Below are 6,760 nucleotides of genomic sequence, written 5' to 3' on the forward strand. Positions count from 1 at the left end.
TAATTTTTGTATCACCCACATACATTTAATTTAATATTCCTGTACAGTTTATAGTGTGAAACCAATAATGGGGTGGACAAAGGTAACACGTTCTGCATGGCATTTCCTGCTAACAATTAATATTCCGCCCGATACCACTTGTCAATGGAAAGGTCATTGTAAATATACAATTCATCACTATCCCTATAGAATGCAAGCTGTCATACGAAGTAGAAAACAAAAACCATAATAAAGTTAATCAAAAGATAGGCCTTTCACAACTTCATCCCCACCCTAAACTTCCCCAATCTCACTCCTTAATTCACCCAAATGTTAAATGCAGATGTACCCGAGTACTCTATGTAATTTTGCAGTATGCCAATACATTCAGTAATTGTTCTCCATTGCGAAATTAGGTTCAATACCAATAGAATTTATTTAAAAAAAAAAAACAATATTACTGCGTTACCACTAGGCCTATACCTTTTCCTTCCAATTACCGCCCAACCACATTATTATTATTATTATTATCAATTATTATTATTATTATTAATTATTATTGTTATTATTATTATTATCTAGAGCCCTTTATCATCAAACCTACCCACGTGAACTTCACTCACCCCACTCATTCAATACCCCATAAACGCCAATGAGCGACATGTTGGTGTTGGAGTCGATTTCATTCAGCAGAGACCAAAAATTCTACTGAAATTGTACAGTAGTTTCCATTGATAAATTGTGGAAGTACATTTGATAATAATTAATATGATTAAAGATAACCACCACCATTTGTTACTGACAAGTGAAATAAATATACGTTGCGACTGGGGAACCAAATTTTTTAATCATTCCATATTTTCCGATGCAGAATATGTACCGTACTGTTCCAAAAATATTACTTCGAATGTTTTAAAAATAATTATAATTATAGTTTTATCATTTTTCTTGTTATAACAATAATGGCAATACGAAAAAAACCCCAGTAAAAGCGTCAACGAGAATTATCAATGGTAATAATAATTAAATACGAAGTAGTCTTAAAACAATAACAATAGCAATATTTCAGTATATAATTAATTATAATATTAATAATAATAATAATAATAACAATTATTATTATTATTATTATTACTACGGTATTTATCATTATACTAATGATAATGACAATGACGATGATAATATTAATGATGATGATGAGCATGATGATTATAATAATAATAATAATAATAATAATAATAATAATAATAATAATAATAATAATAGGAATCGGCCTATAATTAGATTGATAATTGTATTTTGATGTTGCAACTGTTGCTTGTGACAGGTGATGCATTGCATAGGCATAAACGTATTGTAAAAAAACTAATGAAATCAGACAGCATCACACCAGCATAACTAAGATTGCCATTGAAGAAAGGGTGTGAGATGCATAAATGGACAAACTGGGGTATGATCGGTTGCCTTCTGCATTGACATGTTCCGTCAACCATTGACATTCCGCTCGACGCCACTTGCCAACAGAAAGGACACTTTAAAATAAACACTTCACCACAAAGTACAGGCACTGCAGAATGCAAACTGTCATATGAATTAGAAAACAAAAACCATAATATAACAAATATTTAGTACCTCTATGTAATTTTGCAGTATGTAAAGATATTAGAACTTCATCCCCACCCACACTAAACTTCTCTAATCCCATACTTTAATTCGCCCAAATGATTTAAGTTGTAGATTACATTACACCGGATAATGTAATTTTGAAGTAAGCTTATACACCTACATTTTTTTTTTCGATTGCAAAATTAGGCCCAATAACACCCGAATTTATTGACATTTAAAAAAAGGATACTCCGTTACCACAATGTAGGCCTACATATTTCCCTTCCAAAAATACATACCCATTTACCCTCCCCATAAATGAAAACTTCCCTTTCCCTCCGCCTCACCTACTGACCTTCCAACTGGAAAGTTTAGGAGCAAACTAAATTACTACCATGTACAGTTGTTTAAATGTACTTCGAAAATCACATATCTCATCTAGAGATCTTAATCATTGAGCCCTTTGCTATTGCAAAATTAGGTCGAATAGTTATCACTAGACCTACACCTTCCATTCACCTCCCCAACAAGGAAGGAAACCTCTACCCACACTACCCCAATGACTCCCAACAAGTACTTAAAGTACAGCAGTTTAAAACCGCCTAGATTAAAATCTTATCTGGAGCCTTTCATCATCCAGCTCTCCTACGCCAACCTCATTCATTGTATTATATTTATTACTCACTCACTCACTCATTATATTTACATACTTTGAGACTGGAGAGCCAAATTCTGTAATCGCTCCATAAATTTTTATTTCAATATTTTGCCAATAATTACCAATCATGCTTTTATCATTCAATATTTTATTAACAGTAATGCAATACTATAATAGTAATAACAACATCAACAATAATAGTAATAATGAATGATAATAATAACCAATAGTGATGATTGTAGTGATAATTATGCCGTATTAATGTTGTATTACCGCATAGGATCTGTGGTAGACTACTGATACTGATAATTAAAAATGACGATATAATACTAATACTAACATTAACAATAATAATAAAAATAAAACGTATAATAAAAATATAATAACAATATAATAATAATAATGATAATAATTATATAATAAATAATTATATAATAAATATTATGATAATAATAATAACGATAATAATAATAACAATGAAATTATTATTATCATTCATAATAATAATAATTATTATTATTATTATTGTTATTATTATTAGTAATAATAATAATATGTTGTTGTAGTAGTAGTATTACTATTTGCATATTAAAGGTATTAATTTACATTAATAATACAATAATAACAACAACAACAACAATAATAATAATAATAGTAACAAAACGACATTTTGGTGGTCATATGAATTAGAAAACAAAAACCATAATATAACAAATATTTAGTACCTCTATGTAATTTTGCAGTATGTAAAGATATTAGAACTTCATCCCCACCCACACTAAACTTCTCTAATCCCATACTTTAATTCGCCCAAATGATTTAAGTTGTAGATTACATTACACCAGATAATGTAATTTTGAAGTAAGCTTATAGTTTTATACACCTACATTTTTTTTTTCGATTGCAAAATTAGGCCCAATAACACCCGAATTTATTGACATTTAAAAAAAGGATACTCCGTTACCACAATGTAGGCCTACATATTTCCCTTCCAAAAATACATACCCATTTCCCCTCCCCATAAATGAAAACTTCACTTTCCCTCCGCCTCACCTACTGACCTTCCAACTGGAAAGTTTAGGAGCAAACTAAATTACTACCATGTACAGTTGTTTAAATGTACTTCGAAATCACATATCTCATCTAGAGATCTTAATCATTGAGCCCTTTGCTATTGCAAAATTAGGTCGAATACCAATCTAATTTAATCAGAATCAAAACAAAGTTAGTTATCACTAGACCTACACCTTCCATTCACCTCCCCAACAAGGAAGGAAACCTCTACCCACACTACCCCAATGACTCCCAACCAGTACTTAAAGTACAGCAGTTTAAAACCGCCTAGATTAAAATCTCATCTAGAGCCTTTCATCATCCAGCTCTCCTACGCCAACCTCATTCATTGTATTATATTTATTACTCACTCACTCACTCATTATATTTACATACTTTGAGACTGGAGAGCCAAATTCTGTAATCGCTCCATAAATTTTTATTTCAATATTTTGCCAATAATTACCAATCATGCTTTTATCATTCAATATTTTATTAACAGTAATGCAATACTATAATAGTAGTAACAACATCAACAATAATAGTAATAATGAATGATAATAATAACCAATAGTGATGATTGTAGTGATAATTATGCCGTATTAATGTTGTATTACCGCATAGGATCTGTGGTAGACTACTGATACTGATAATTAAAAATGACGATATAATACTAATATTAACAATAATAATAAAAATAAAACATATAATAAAAATATAATAATATAATAATAATAATAATGATAATAATTATATAATAAATAATTATATAATAAATATTATGATAATAATCATAATAATAATAATAATGATAATAATAATAACAATGAAATATTATTATTATTATTATTCATAATAATAATAATTATTATTATTATTTTTATTATTATTATTAGTATTACTATTTGCATATTAAAGGTATTAATTTACATTAATAATACAATAATAATAACAACAACAACAACAACAATAATAATAATAATAATAGTAACAAAACGACATTTTGGTGTTCAGTGGAGTGGAGATGAAATTGTGATTCAGTAGCTGGCATCATTTTCCAGTGCTACATGCGATTCTGAAGACAATTAATTGAGTATCGATGTGTAATCACGACGACCTTCAACATCATGTTTGCATCATGGAGGAAACATGTCGAACCATGGTCATACCTACATGATCGAGAGGACCGACAAGGAAGTATAACTTGGTATATTAATTACAGTCTAATATCCACATTGCAAAATTAGGTTCAAAACAGTCTCCCATAATTGGTAACACTGCAAAATTAAATAAAAGTTTCTTTTTAGATTCAAACTTTCTGGTAATTCATCTCGTCCCTTTGAAGTCGTAGGCATTTTTCCCTGAATTAATTAGAGTGGATACAGATAATTTAAAATGAAATATAATACAAGTGAGTTTTTAATGTAATAATTACAATATTGGAAATGAAAACGTCACGAAGGACTCTTGAACAGTATCATCCAGATAAGAATGTACGTGCGTTTATGGCATTTACCATAATTAGATCTTTTAGATAAAAGTTTATAAACCAACATTTATAAATAACATATATTAATTACCGGTATCTCGTGTTAATATTTCTTTTTTAATAGCTTCCAATAAGACCAAATAGAAGAAATTACTTGTTTAGTGTCGCATCACAACACAATTTTAGATGGAGAGGGGTGGCTTTTTTCCCTTTGTTTTTGTTTTTTTAATTATACAATATCACTAATCAAATTAAATGTGTTAAAAGTAATCATTTTCAATAGGTTGGTGAAAGCACTCTTATAATTCACTTAAAATAGGTCTATACTTAATTTGATTAGAAATTTCTATTTTTATAAAAAAAAAAAAAAAAAGAAATCCCGCCTCCAAGCTTTTTATTTTGCTAGAAAATTCAGGTGGGAGTGGTTTTGGCCTATTATCAATAGGCCTACAAACATTATTTAAAAATAAATAAATATAACAATCATACGACGCTGTCCGAGTTGCCTAACATCAATGATTATAAGGATCGATCACAATAATTACATTATTGAGGATAGTAATATTAGGTCGATCAATTAAAGAAACCATTACACTACATATAATGATAATAACAATAATAATAAATCTAAGGACCCTATAATGAATGATGTTGATTCCAAGAAAAAAATAATAAGTTAATAACAATAAGTTTCTTTATTTTAAAGCAATTGAACCGATTATTGATCATTGTTGTTTGTTTTTATAAGCGAGAATCAGATTCACTTAACATTGTAACATAAACCAAACTTAATCTTACAGGCCTATTTTTATAAGTTCTAGCAGTGGTACGACAATCTGTTTAGATTGTCTTAAAAGAATGTTACTTTTTTTTTGTCGTACGTACCCTCCTTCAATAAATAATTAAATAGATAATGGTCCAAAAAAGTGAAAAGAAATAGTCGTGACAACGGTCGTACAGGCTATTCAGCAAAAACCCCCTAAAAAAGGAAGCGATTTGATGGCATACACTACACGCAAATTCAAGATAAAAACCAATGAATAACTTTACAAAAGATGTAGGCCAACTAACAACTGGAGAACAACTTCTCCCCACTGACCCGAAACTTCGCATAACTCCACCGCCGAACTGCCAGTAAATGTCAACACAGTTTTATCTTATACTGCTTATGCGGACGTAATATGATCACCAATATATTCCCGCCTTATTATTGTTTACCACCTGACCTATTCCGTCTTGTTATTGCTAGCCTAATTACTGTCGTTGTAAAGGAAAGTAAGTTTCAACTACCCTTCCCATCATGCTCACTGTTTCGCGCTGTAAAGTGACTTGGGATTTTTTCAACGTAAATTAGCTTTCACATATTTTTTACAGATTGTTTATGGTGGATAATAAGCTGTGAAGTTAAGTTCAACATAAGGTACATGCTCGATTGTATAACCTTCCGTTACTTTATGTCGTTTAATGAATACATGACATATTTAATGATTGTTTACCCCAGAAGAAAGTGTTGCAAATTTGTGTCCCATAGGCTCCGATTATCCAGACCACAAAATACTAAAATTCTCCGGGAACTAAATTTCGTGTTACACCGGACGCACTCTTATAGACTTGCCACAAGTCTCTTATTTTTTTTAACATATTATTTTTCTCATTCTGGACAGCGCCACCAACGAGAAAGTTAATTTAGAGATGGACGGAATAAAAGAAATCGAGTATGGGACGCCAATTAATTAGGTATGGCGCGCACTAAGTGCAATAAAGAGTGAGTAACCTAAAATTAGGGCCTGGAACCCAGGCTAGCACTCTTAGTGAAAAAGTTTTCCTCCATAAGTGGAAAAGGAAGGGCGCCTTTTGCGTCTGGATACACTTAGCAACAGAAGGGCGCCCTGTACGTTGGGCACGAAGTATAGGAAACTTGCATGGTTAAAAAGAAGGGCGCCGCCTACGTTGGGCACGACTTCCGCCTCATTTTT

The sequence above is a fragment of the Anneissia japonica genome, unplaced genomic scaffold (genome assembly GCF_011630105.1).
Source record: "Anneissia japonica isolate Jap-2015-1 unplaced genomic scaffold, ASM1163010v1 scaffold6997_len847652_cov182, whole genome shotgun sequence".
In the NCBI taxonomy this organism is placed as follows: Eukaryota; Metazoa; Echinodermata; class Crinoidea; order Comatulida; family Comatulidae; genus Anneissia; species Anneissia japonica.